Consider the following 14,811-nt stretch of genomic DNA (forward strand, 5'->3'; position numbering starts at 1 on the left):
TGACACGTTTGTTAACTGACGTAGAAGACTTTACTCTCTTCTTAGACGAAAAGTTTAAGGAGTCGTATTGAGAATGTGCAGTGCGAACCCATGCTGGCATAAACACCTTTGAAATGCAACCCCATTCTAATCAATCCAATCTCAAAATGAGACCCAAGCCAGCGGCACATTCCCAGAAGCCTATCGATAGGAAATAAACCACTGCCACCCTTCCCCCCACCCCCTCCCCCCGCGCTAAGGTCAGCTTAATATCTGTCAACGAAACTGGCTGTGGCTTGGTCGCATTCCTTGGAATCAGAAACCGAAGAACATCTATCAAAAACAACGCTCATGATTGGTTCGTGCAATAAAAATATTATCATAATAAAAAGCAGATTCTAAGAAGAGCTAAAAAAAGAAAGTCACAAGACTTCATTGTTGCGAGTCGAGTTCTGCGGAAACCTAGTTTTACTCGCTTGTTTCTGAACACGACATGGATATCAAAACGTTGCTCCATAATCTCCGTGAAGAAGTGTCTTGCTCGGTGTGTTCCGACATATTTACCGATCCAAAACATCTGCCATGCTTACACAGTTTCTGTCTGCACTGCTTGAAACAATGGCATAGGACGAGCCATGGCCGCGACACCATCAGATGCCCGAAATGTCAAGCCGTTAGCAAAGTACCTCAAAATGGCGATCTGAAAGATCTTCCGACCAGTTTTTATCTCAATGGCTTGATTGATGTGCTGGCAATAAAAGAATGCAGAAACAGCCCAGTAACATGTGGAAATTGCGACAAAAAAGGCTCCGACACTTCTTATTGTTTCCACTGTTGCATATTTTATTGTCACGATTGCGTAACTGGACACAACATAATGCGAAGAAATAAAGATCACCGTGTTCTGGCGCTAAAAGACTTTCGAGACAAGGACTATGAGGATGTGTTAAAGCGGCCTGTATTTTGTCCTAAGCAGGGACATACGGAGGAAGAACTGAAATTCTTTTGCAAAAACTGTGAAACGGCAGTTTGCCAAACTTGTGTCACATTAGGCCACAAAAGCCATACAATGAACTTAATCCAAGAAGAAGCAGAAACACAGAAGATTCAGATGAAATCTATGGTTGAAACACAGAAGAACAGTTTAAAAGCAAAGAAGAACATCATTCGTCGACTTGATGAAGACTACGCCAAGCTCATACAACAAGGCGAAGACGTGAAGAGAGATGTTCAAAACACTGTTGACTATTTGATTGCCGTCATTGAAGCGAAGAAACAAAATATTTTCTCAGCGGTGGATAATCAAACAACCAAGTCGCTAGAAAGTCTCACAAAGCGTAAGACCAAGATCGAGGAACAAATAACGGTCGTAGAATCGTCGCTAGAAAAGGCTGAAAAACTTTTAACGCGAAGTGTAAACGCTGAAGTTGTACAAGTCAAGAAATCATTGGAGACAATCTTCGCAGGAGTTGATCAAACCAAGCCAATTGGTGGTGATCCTGAAGGTCTTTTAGTGCGTTTAACTTTCGCGGAAAATCAAAAAATCTTAAATACTGTCAACACCGAAGAAATTGGTTCTTTGGAAATTCTGCACCAAACAAAAGCAAGTCAGTGCATCGCTATAGGCAAGGGACTCGAGGAAGGAACTGTTGGAGGTGAAGCACAATTTGCTCTGACGACAAGAAACGCTCAAGGAAGACAGTGTTATTACAAACATGACCGTGTAACGGTCGATATCAGGGATGAACAAGGACGAGAATGCGCGACGGAAGTACGAATAAATGACAATGAGGATGGAAGCTACAAGATTAGCTATTCACCCAAAGATCAAGGCAGATACAAAGTGACAGTAAAAGTAAATGGAGGACATGTTCTCGGCAGTCCTTTCACTGTTGAAGGAAAGCTATTTCAGGTCAGACCTGTCTTAACTTTTGGAAAACCTAATTCGTCTGTCGGAATGTTTAACCATCCCTGGGGGGTGGCAGTGAATGCCAGGGACGAGATAGCTGTAACTGATAGTTGGAACCACAGAGTTCAAATCTTCAGTAGTGATGGAAATTACTTAAGATCCTTTGGTCGGGAAGGTAACAAAAACGGAGAATTTGTATATCCAAGGGGAATAGCATTTCATAAGAATGGGAATATTTTCGTGGTTGACGGTGGTAATTCTAGGATCTAGATTTTCAGTGGGGAGGGCAAGTACGAGGGTATGTTTGGTGGGAAAGGAAGCCTTGATAGCCAGCTCTCTAATTCTTGTGGTTTATCTGTGGACAGTGATGGAAATATCATTGTTGCTGATACAGCTAACAAACTGATTAAGATCTTTTCTCCTGAAGGCAAGTTTCTAATGAAGATAGGTGGGCAGGGTTCTTTTCCTATCCACTGTGTTCAGTGTGATAGATATCTCATAGTGTCAGACTACAGTAAACATTGTCTGAAAGTTTACGACAGGAATGGCAACTTTCGGTACAAGTTTGGAAAACAGGGTGGAGGGGACGGGGAGTTTAATAATCCACGTTGTTTCTCAGTGAACAACACAGGACACCTGATGGTCTGTGATACAGGTAATCATAGAATACAAGTATTTCAACTAAATGGAAAGTTTGTTGGCAAGTTTGGAACAAAGGGCAGTAATTTAGGAGAATTCCAATCTCAATGGTCTGTGGCAGTTCAAAGTAATGGCCGAATTGTTGTGTCTGACTTCGATAACAATCGTATGCAGATATTTGAGTGAAACGATGTCTTCTCCAACTTATGATAAGTGTTATTATTTTGTTGTTGAAGCATTAGGTTTAGCTGATGATGATGACGAGAAGAAATTCAACCACAGAAGGACAAAATATTACTATGTCCGTAATTCCAATTTAGAGAAATGTGATTATTTTGTGAATTTTACATTAAAACGTACAGTGTAGGAAAATGAGAATTGTGGTCTTTTTCTAAGCAGTGCAGATGGATGAAAATATGCGCGAGTTCCAATCAATTTTTTGACAAGTATACATTATTTCAAAGAGTTAATATTCCAATTGTGATTTTGAACTAGTACACAAAGTTAATATTCTCCTCTTAAACCGCCAGAATAACGTTTTTTATTTCAAACATATCAGCCATCACAACATTTATGATTTTGCTATACTCTTCATTTGGTAATTGACAAGCAATCTTTTATAAGGATTGTATTTAATTAGTCAATTGTTTGATTTTCCAAATTTCTCAGCTTGATCAATAAGTTGATGTATGAATGGTGATATTGTTTAACCAATTTTAGTAATATTTTTGTAGAGAGGTATTCAAGGCCTGTGAATGCACCATTGAAGTTTGAGCTAAAAATGGTAAATTAAAATCATACGAATATTCTACAGTGATGCATCTGAAGATTTGATTTAGTGTACAAAAAAATTTTACCTTGTATAAGAAGTAACATAGCCTGGTGAGGGTAATTTAATTTGCGTAATTAACAAATCGAATGTGGTTTAGCGTTATCTGTACTCTTATCGACAACGTTGTACGTCATCGCAGTGGTCAAAGTGTCGTGGACTCACGAGGCGCTTGACCAAAAGCGTGACACATTGACGCGAGTAGCTTGTCTGGACTCTTATCGACAACGGCAAATTAGCCAGATTAGTAGCAATTGTGGTAAAACTTAGCATAACCTACTGACAGATCTATCATACAGAAAATAGTTTTTATTACAGAAACTCCACGAAACCATTTTCAAAGATTTATCATGACCAGCTCTACAAGCTCCGTCTATCAATCTATGAACGGCCCCTGTGAAAATAATATCATCGCGTGTTTACCTGATAGTCCAGCTGATAGTCGATTGGAGGTTATGCTAATAATCATTAGTTTTGTTTCTATTGTTTTCCTAAACATAACATTTGAGAAAAAAAGTTCTACCTTTTTATTGACAGAACTAAATAGTTTCCAGCTGCTGGAAATACTTGAGTAATTTTTATGTGAGGTTTTCAATAAAGTTTGTTTGAGTCTTAACTGTAGTTGCTTTATACTTTGTATATATGACTTGTGTACAGCTATTATTTTGCATGCTGTTGCATATTTTTCAAAACGTCTGGCTTTCTAGTAACATTAACATGACATTTGTTTCGTAATACAGCAATAGGTGAAGACTTCAACTAAATTACGCGAGTCAATTCAAAATTAACAGTTCTAGCGTATAACGCAAGATTGATTTGTAATTATTATTGATTTCGGACAAGAGATAATATTGTGCATAGTAATAGCAATATCTGAAACATTTTGTGCGAGAAAAAGCCTGGCCGTTCTTAGGTTTGTTTTGCTATTTGCGCCTGAAAATATCTGTCGAGATGTTCTTGAGTTACATGTATTGGCATTTCAGTGAATAATGCGTGAGTGCCCAGGAACTTATCAAAGTGCTTAATTATTTTGCTTGTTAGCAGCTGTTATTGTTTTGGAGCTAGGGGGCATTGTTTCTGTTGTTTGTTCTATTATCCTCTTAAAGGGTATCAAGCCATTTATGTGAGACCTTACAAGAGCTGCTACCCGACCCCTAGTAAAACGACGACAATTGCAATGACCGAAGAACAAAACAGATCAACTCAAGGCGTCCGTTTATGAGGTGGCTGCCTAGAGAAATTAATGTCAACGTACTTTTCTGTAGCGTCCACTCTAGTGCGCCGGAGAAATTTGAAAACGCAGCTTTATTTCTACGGTTAGGCCTACCGTCCACACTAATCCGTCACGAAAACGGAGCTCGTCAAAAACGCTTTTCAAACCGGAGTGATCTGAAAACGCCGGTGTTTTATTTTCGTGTGGACGGAAAAGCTTTTCAAAAACGATGGCGTCGCGATAATCCTGTGATATCCCTGATATTTGATGCGTTTTCAGAGTGACGTCACCGTTTTCAAATTCTTTGGGCGTGGTGTGGACGGAGCCTGAAGCTGTTTGTTAGTCGCTTGGTAACCACTCACATGGTCGGTTGCACCTGATTTACATGGCTACGGTGGCGACAACGGGTAAAACCACATCCCGTATAACAGCGGCAACAGAATTTGAAAACAAGTTTGCTAAATTCAGGGCTAAAAAATGCGTAAATAGCAGGGTTGAGGCACGAGCTTGACATCTGCGCTAGGTAACACCAGATGCGAAGGGCGAAGTTGTTTACACTTCTAACTCCATAGACCGTGGCATACAGTAACTCCACCCAAAACGTCAGCCCCCAGCAAAGGACAAATCCAAGAACTGCAACGACCATTAAACGAGTTGATTTCACTTTAAACTTGGCAACTGCACCGTGCATTGTTCCATTTTTGCTTCTTTTCCACAAACTAACGGCAATCTTTGTGTAGGTGAGGAACATGTACATTAAAGGAATAACAAACGCCAGCAAAAAGTAGATTGTTTTGGATAGCTGGGTTTTTCAATCTGAAGGCAAATCAAAGAAGCTATATTCTTTGCAAGTTTCCGTGCCGTTGTCCTCTTTAGAGCAAATTACTTGAGAGTGTGTCCTAACGCTATAAATAAAGGAACAGACGTTATAAAGGCGTAAATCCAAATGGCAGCAACCAGTTTAAAATATGTCTTCAAATGTCTCGGCGCCAAGCTATCAAAAAGCCGCAAGACGTTTCTGTGTCGGCCCCAGGCGATCGCGACCAAACTGTTGCAAATGGCCGCGGCGCAGGCGCAGTCGATGAGCACGAGAACCTTGCTTGATGAAGAGTTGCCCTTGGAGAATTGAATGTTCCAAAAAATTGGAACGCTCAAGTGAAGCAGTAGATGCGTGACAGACAAATGGAAAATCAGAAAGCTTGAAATATTCGTAAATTCGTCTATACGTATATTGCCGTATCTTACCACTTCGAACCATGACAAAGACAACCATGATGTAGAGAACAGCACCACATAAAAGCAACGCGTAGTAAGCGCCTTTAAATAAGTAAACATAGTCTGTGCAATAGAGACACGGTGATGAGGAATTTTTATCACTTGTGTTACTCCAGCTTTTTTATTGTTTGATTCATTTTCACGTTTTCAATTGATTTTCTCGTGAGCTTTGCCTTCAACGCCCTGACTGGCAGGAGACGAGAAAATGGTCTTTTTGGACTCAAAATCTTGAAATTCCTCACTTTTCTCTACCAAAACACAATAAGCTCTGTTGGTTAAATGCAAGCCTTAACCCCTTGAGATAGCGTGTCTTACGAAAGCCATATAAATTTTCTCTTAATGTTCCGGACACAGGTTGGTGGACAGCTAAGTCAATAAAACCCGCTGCGAAAAATAAAGAGTTTCATTACAACGAACGGCAAAAAGGAAACTTTTGGACAAGTACAATGAAAATCAATTATAAAGCTCCCGGTCTGTCTTTTTACGGTCAAATATATTTATTTTTCATTTCTGCATTCTCTGTCTTACAATATTTTAGAAAATAACAGAAATAACCTATAAGTGCTTCCAGCTTAGGTCGCACTAAATTTGTAATTCACTGTGTATTTTTTCGCTAAGAGTTTGCTATCACACAAGGAGTGTGCTCTGTTTAAAATGAGTTTTTGCCGCCGTCAAACAAAACTACAACATCGTAATGGTCAAAAACTAACTGGAAAGCCAACTTGCTCTACTCTTCTTAATCGTAGTCTGAGAGATTCGTAAAAGCTGCAATATTCATATACCGTGAGATCTCCCAAGAATATTTTTGTATTTTATTCTCTGGAACAGTTAAACCACGTAGGAACCACAAAAGGGACCCTCAATAACGAGGTGACCGTATCAACCGTGCAAGTGTCCGCAAAAACCCGGAAAGAGGCCGTATCAAACGGCAGGTGTACTTATTATCCTGGAAGTGACCGGACCGACTGCGTATCTACCGTTTCAACCGGGCAGATATACGTATTAAATGTGGAGGTTTATGTATCAACCTGGCAGGTTCCCGTAACAACAAGGTAAGTGGCCGTACCCTCCGAGCAGGTGTATGTATCAACCGGGTGGGTGTATGTATTAACCGGGAAAGTGTCTGTATCGACTGGGCAGGTTTCCGTATCGAACAGGCAGGTGTACATATCAACCGAGCCGGTGACCGTATCAACCAGGCAGGTACACATAACTGGGCGGGTGTCCGTATCAACCGGGCAGGTATCCGGAAAGCGGGCTGCGGCACTCCTTTTTCATTTTTTTCTGTGTAGTTTGTGTATGAAATACTAGATGTATCAGTATTGCAGTCCGCGCAAAACCTTTCAATGGTATAAATTAAATTCTTAAACAGCAACTAACAAATCACAAAGTATAATGCATCGGCACTTGTAAATGACCTGGCAGACGTCAACCTATGGCTACCTATCAGACGCTCGTCTCGCCTTTGCCCTTTGTAAACAGGCAACCTAACAGGGCGGCTTGAAGAGAGGGTGCACACTGTAAATCCCATTCCTCAACCCAATTTGTGCCCAGATCTCAGGCTATTTTATGCCGGAAGTCCAGTCCAATTTTCATTCTTAGTTTGTTATTCCCAGTCCCCGTGGTCCAAATCTCCTTTTTCTAGAGAAAAAAAAAAACAAAAATGCCATCCAAATTACACTTTCCATTTCACCTCTTCAGATTCCCCTCAAAATGATAATATAACACAGACCGCACGATAAAGTAAAGGAAAATATCAGCAGTAGCTTCTGCAGATCAAACAAGTCAAAATTAGAGTATTTTATAACAAAATCATTGCTTGATATTCAGTGAATGGTCAACTGTTGAATAAGATTGCAGTCAAATTAAAGATTCTTTATAAAGTAATTCATTTTTCGGTAGCAATGCGATGCTTTTTTCTCTTTTTTTCCTAAAACGTCTGCCTCACGTTTTTCAAAAGCGCGGTGACAATCAGAAATTAAAGCTTTTTATATAACGTTAGACTACGTGCATGAACTCACAAACAACATTACGAGCTTGTTTTTCTGCTGAGTGATTCGGCGGACGTGAGGGTGGGGAGGTACGCGAAAACGCATTCAGGAGTCTATAAACTGGGGCTCAAAATCAAGTTCAAAATCAGGTCAATCAAGGTATTTGTGAAGAAATTTGGAGAAAAAAGAAAACAAAGCTAGTGAAAACTGCTCTGAAATTTTAAAATATCCACAACCAGTTCCGTCAGTTGGTAAATTCTTCTATTTTACAATAACTGTCTGATTTCTCGTGCGCTGATTGGCTCATTTTTATCATCAATAAGAGTACAGACAGATAAAATTTCAATTTATTTAAGCTTTCAAACTATCAACTTGTTAACCAGTGAGTTTTTAAGACCTTTTTTAAGTAGTCAATCAAAGAGTGAGAAAAGCTATTGACAATGTTCACGTCAGTTTGAATAAAATTCACCTATCTTTGTTTATGGCAAGTTTACTACGTCTTTTCTTCTTGTTTATTTCCCGGCATTTGACCATTTTGGGGTCTTGTTATTGTAAGAAACAAATTGACGTTAGTTTTTTATGTGTCTGTCCTCTTATTGATGGTAAATTTCGTCAAAACATTGTGAAAGTTTACTGCGGAACCACTTGCCTGCGGCTCGTGATTCCACAGCCACTTTAACAATGTTATGACGCAATTTATCATCAATAAGAGGACAGACGCATAAAAAACTGACGTGAATTTGTTAAACGAGCTCGAGATTTCTATCGCGCGATATTTGACTAGGGCGCAGCCCGAGTCACCTATCACACAGAGAGATCGAGAGCGAATAATCTAATTGTTTTAGTATAAATCTACTAGTCATCTAAAACCTTAGCTAAATCATCTTCACAGACACTTCGAAAATGCCAAGAAGCGGCCGTCATTTTGTTAACAAGGGCACACTGCTACGCTACTCAGTATCTATCACAGAATAGATAGTGAGTAGTCTAGCCAATCAGAGAACGTGATAGAACGCTAGTAGATTTATACTAATCAGTTTTAGTATGCTTCAATCTGATTGGCTTACCTACTCGTATACTATCAGCCATTACAGTGCAGTAGCCAGAGGTCGTCCACATAATGACTGCGTGTTTCAGTTTCTCTAAAGCATCGAGGAAGATTTAGAAATATTTCTGGATAATTAAATTCTTAAGAACTGTAAAGGAAGGAAACTGACCACCATGCGACTTAAAAACCTCGATATTTTTCAATGAACCGATAAGCACGTGCACGACTGCAAGTTTCAAATAACACTTCAATCTGCGCTACTTTGCTGAAGTATGAAGTGTAACACTAGGTCAAGAAATTATTGGAAATCATTATTTGAACGAAATTTAGTTAGAATTCTACTAAAAAAATAACTTATTCGCTCTCGATTTCTATGTCGGTAGAAATAGAGGGAACATGTTTTCCGTTTCTTTCAGAAAACACTACGCGCAGAAGAAAGAACAGTCCTACTCGTTTATTTTGATTATTAAAATATAAATTCCCTTTACTCGTGCCATAATGATCACTACGTCAGCAGCTCGATTTAGTTTTGTTAAAAAAGCTAAGAAGTACGGCTTTCAGCCCGCGCTTTAATTTCTTACAACACAAGAGAATGAAAAACTGAGCCGGTAAATAGATCCAGTCCGTATCTATTCACGGTAAACCCATAAAGTCTATAGCATTATGCGTGGTGTTCTACAATCTGTTCGTAGACAAAGGCTGTCAGACTAAACTTTATACAGTCTTTCATTCGTCAACTCATCAACGTGAACAGAACTTGAAATCAGCAATTCTTTGTTCCGATCCATGTCTGAAAGACATTTGTCACATCAATTTTTGGAATCACTATCTAAACACGTCCTATGATTGGTTGGCCAAAGGGAAAATTATCATAGCAGACAGCTGATTCCAAGACGAGCTATAAACAAAAGAAAGTCGCAATTAAACCTTCCTTGTTTCGAGTTGAGTTTCGCAAAAACCTCGCTTCGCTCCATTTTTCCTAAGCACGACATGGATATCAAAACGTTGTTCCATAATCTTCGTGAAGAAGTGTCTTGCTCGGTGTGTTCCGACATATTTACCGATCCAAAACAGCTGCCATGCTTACACAGTTTCTGTCTGCACTGCTTGAAACAATGGCATAGAACAAGTCATGGCTGCGACACCATCAGATGCCCGAAATGTCAAGCCGCTAGCAGAGTACCTGAAAGTGGCGATCTGACAGATCTTCCAACCAGTTTTTATCTCAATGGCTTGATTGATGTGCTGGCAATAAAAGAATGCGGAAACAGCCCAGTAACATGTGGAAATTGCGACAAAAAAAGCTCCGAGACTTCTTACTGTTTCCAGTGTTGCATATTTTATTGTCAAGCGTGCGCAACTGCACACAACATCATGCGAAGCAATAAAGATCACCGTGTTCTGGCGCTTAAAGACTTTCAAGACAAAGACTATGAAGATGTGTTAAAGCGGCCTGTGTTTTGTCCTAAACAGGGACATACGGAGGAAGAACTAAAATTCTTTTGCAAGGACTGTGAAACGGCAGTTTGTCAAACTTGTGTCACATTAGGCCACAAAAGCCATACATTGAACTTAATCCAAGAAGAAGCAGAAACACAGAAGATTCAGATGAAATTTATGGTTGAAAAACAGAGGAACAATTTAAAAGCAAAGATGAACATTATTCGCCAGTTTGATGAAGACTACGCTAAGCTCATACAACAAGACGAAGACGTGAAGAGAGATGTTCAAAAAATTGTTGACAATTTGATTGCCGTCATTGAAGCGAAGAAACAAAATATTTTCTCAGCCGTAGAAAACCAAACGACCAAATCGCTTGAAAGTCTGACAAAGCGTAAGAACAAGATCCAGGAACAAATAGCGGTCATAGAATCGTCACTAGAAAAGGCTGAAAAACTTTTAACGCGAAGTATCAACGCTGAAGTTGTACAACTCAAGAAATCATTGGAAAGCATGCTGGAAGGAATCGAGCAAACCGAGCCAATTGATGGTGACCCTGAAGGTCTTCTAGTGCGTTTAACTTTCGCGGTAAATCAAAAGCTGGGAAACACTGTCAACACCGAAGAAATTGGTTCTTTAGAAATTCTGCACCCAACAAAAGCAAGTCAGTGCATCGCTGAGGGCAAAGGACTCGAGGAAGGAACTGTTGGACGCGAAGCACAATTTGTTCTGACGACAAGAAACGCTCAAGCAAGACAGTGTTACAACAAACATGACCGTGTAACGGCAGAGATCAGGGATGAACAAGGACGAGAATGCGCGACGGAAGTACCAATAAATGACAATAAGGATGGAAGCTACAAAATCAGCTATTCTCCAAAAGAACAAGGCAGATACAAAGTGACAGTAAAAGTAAACGGAGGACATGTTCTCGGTAGTCCTTTTCCTGTTAAAGGACAGCCATTTCAGGTCAGACCTGTATTATCTTTTGGAAAGCTAGGTTCCTCTGTTGGAAGGTTTCAGAATCCCTGGGGGGTGGCAGTAAATGCTTGGGACGAGATAGCTGTAACTGATCATTGGAACCACAGAGTTCAGATATTCAGTAGTGATGGAAATTACTCAAGATCCTTTGGTAGGAAAGGTAACAAAAACGGGGAATTTAATGATCCAGGGGGAATAGCATGTCATAAAAATGGAAATATTTTCGTGCTTGACAATGGCAATGCTACGATCCAGATTTTCAGTGGGGAGCGTGAGTATGTAAGTTCGTTTGGCGGGAAGGGAATCCTTGATAGTCAGCTCTCTAATCCTTGTGGTTTATCTGTAGACAGTGATGGTAATATCATTGTTGCTGATACAGGTAACAAACTGATTAAGATCTTTTCTCCTGATGGCAAGCTTTTAATGAAGATAGGTGGGCAGGGTTCTTTTACTGTTCCTTTCCACTGTGTTCAGTGTGATAGATATCTCATAATGTCGGACTGTGCTGAACATTGTCTGAAAGTTTACGACAGGAATGGGAACTTTCAGTACAAGTTTGGAAAGCAGGGTGGAGGGGACGGGGAGTTTGATAAGCCCCTTTGTTTGTCAGTGAACAACTCAGGACACCTGATGGTCTGTGACTCAGGTAATCATAGAATACAAGTATTTCAACTAAATGGAAAGTTTGTTGGTAAGTTTGGAACAGAGGGCAGTAATTTAGGAGAGTTGAAATTTCCAAGGTCTGTTGCAGTTCTAAGTAATGGCCGAATTGTTGTGTCTGACTTCGATAACCATCGTATACAGATATTTGAGTGAAACGAAGTCTCAGGATAACTTAGGATAACTGTAATTATTTTGTTGTTAAAGCATTAGGTTAAGCTGATGATGAAGAAACGAAATTCAATCACACAAGGACAAAATATTACTATGTCCGTAATCCCAAGGTAGAAAAAGGTGATTATTTCGACAATTTTACATTGAAACTGAGGAGGAAAAAATCAATGAGATTTGCACTCTTTTTGTAAGCAGTGCAGATGGACGAAAATATTCACGAGTTCAAATTAAATTTGTGACAAGTATCCATTATTGCAAAATGTTCCATATTCCAAGTTGTGATTTTCAGCTAGTATACAATGTTCAATATTCCGCCATTAATATTTTGTAATATTTTGTCTTTCAAACGTAGATATAAGGCATCACAACATTTAATGTTTGATTTTGCTATAATTTTCACTAGGTGATTGACAAGCAACTTTTATAAGGGTTGTACTTGATTAGTCAATTGATTGATTACCAAATTTCTCAGCTTAATTAATAAGCTGATACATGTATGGTGATATTGTTTAATCAATTTTAGTAGTATGTTTGTATAGAGGTGTACAAGACCTGTGAATGTACCATTGAAGTTTCAGCTAAGAATTGTAAATTAAAAACATAGGAATATACTGCGATGATGCACTTGAAGTTTTGCTCTAGCACATAAAAATATATTTTATCTTGTATAAGAAATAAAATAGCCTGGTGAAGATAATTTAATTTGTGTAAAATTAGTTTTACTATATTTTGAGTTTGAGGGACAATCGGCTGATACTCAGCAAAAGACGAAGCTCTAAGCCAACTCATCAGTATCAAAGTCAATGGAAACCAAAAGTGAGCTGTTTAACTGTTTTTGACCAGCTCCCAGTGTCATCTATCAATCTTTCGATGGTCCCTGTGTAGCCAATCACATTGCGTGTTTACCTGATAGTCGATCAGAGGCTATACTAATTACAGTTAGTCTTGCTTACATAATAATTTTCTGTCTATTGTTTCACTAAAAATAAAACGTGAGGAAAAAAGTTTAACCTCCTTATTAAAACAAATAAATACACAGTTTCTAGCTGCTTGAAATACTTGTATAATCTTGGTGTGAAATTTTTAATAAAGAGAGTTGAGTTTCAATTGAAGTTGCTTAATACTTTGTGTATATAACTTTTGTGTAGACACTATTTTGCATGCTGTTCTCAATTTTTCAAGACCTCTGTCCTTGTAGTAATAAGAATATGATTATCTGTTTCGTAAATTCAGAAAGGGGGCACTTGTTTGAAAGACTGCACTTAAACAAACCATTACGGTAACATGGTACATGTACATACCCATAGGTCCTAAAATACAAGATGAAAACCATGACTAGAGTATTTTTACAGAGAGAGCTTGATCATGCAAACACTTTACAGACATTCCCTTCATCTTCATCTGGTTCTTGTCTTAGAAATTCGTTCCTATGAAGATTCTTGTCACCAAAATAATACTGCAATGAGAAGATTTAACAAAAACTTAAGATACAGCAGGATCAGCAGTGAATGAAGCCAATAAATATTTAAAATTAATTTTTCTAATAAGAAACAGACATAAATTTATCTCAAATATACAATGTAGATATACAGCATCTATGTTAAAGAAGTTAACATTAGTAAGAGTTATTATTATTTGTGGCATGTCAATCTGTCAAAAAAGGAAATTAATTACATACAAGATGAACAAACCACAAACATACATAATTCTTACAGTGGCTTGATCTGTAGATGGCCAATAGAATTTATGACAAATTATTAGTCTGATACAGAGTGCTGTAATTATGAAAGGAATCTATAATTATTCGCATTTCAGCAAAACCATAACCCAGAGATTGACTTGCAGTATTCCCTCCATCTCACTGGTGGGAAACAATTCCCCCGCTGAAGAGCGGCAAGATCTGCAAAGCGGGGATTCCATTTAACAAATAGATTCCAAGTTGCCGTACATCTGTTCAGTAATAGATCACAGATGAAGTCAAAATGTGGTAAGAACAAAAGAATTGGCACACAAGCCATTAGGCCAGTGTCACTGTTACTGATGTCCTTACAACATTTTAACTTCATCTTTGATCTATTACTAAACAGATGCACAGCAACATGGAATTTACTTGTTCTTCCTAAATAAAGAAACAAAGAAAAGTGTTTTGTGGTAAAGCTATTATGATTCATTCATACTAACTTTACAAAGCCTGCTCATCCCTCTCCCGGGCATTTGACAGGCATTTTAAATGCTGTAGGTCTCCACCATGGGCCATTTGCTCCCAAATGGCTGCCCAGGGATGGGGCATTTGACAATTTAGTCAAATACAAAGAATTATATATAAATTGGTACTTTTAAAAACGGAAGCCTACAAATTATTAAACATCAAAAGAATGTACTACATTTTAATTCTTTTTCTCGCATTTAACCCATTGGAAACTAGCTCATGCCCCATCACCACCCCCAAAAATTCCTGTTGGTCTTCCACGTCTCATGTGAGAGAATCAAGGAGAGAAGGGAGTATGGTGTGGGTCGTTGGTTAAGACAAAAGGGCCTAGAAGGTTTAATAGAAACCTTGAAAGGTAAGTTACTGACATTTTTATAATAAAAACGGATCGTATTTTCGTTTGAAGGGATGAGCATTCTCTCAATGAGTTTTCTCTGCAAACATCATCTTTGCAAGTTTGTCTT

At 38.7% G+C, this 14,811-nt stretch overlaps 1 pseudogene; it reads left to right on the plus strand.

Moving 5' to 3' along the window:
• Window positions 1-440: 440 nt before the first annotated feature.
• On the plus strand, window positions 441-13,016 carry LOC145477122 (uncharacterized; annotated as a pseudogene).
• Window positions 13,017-14,811: the final 1,795 nt, after the last annotated feature.

This window comes from Orbicella franksi, unplaced genomic scaffold (genome assembly GCF_964199315.1).
Source record: "Orbicella franksi unplaced genomic scaffold, jaOrbFran1.1 SCAFFOLD_52, whole genome shotgun sequence".
NCBI lineage: Eukaryota > Metazoa > Cnidaria > Anthozoa > Scleractinia > Merulinidae > Orbicella > Orbicella franksi.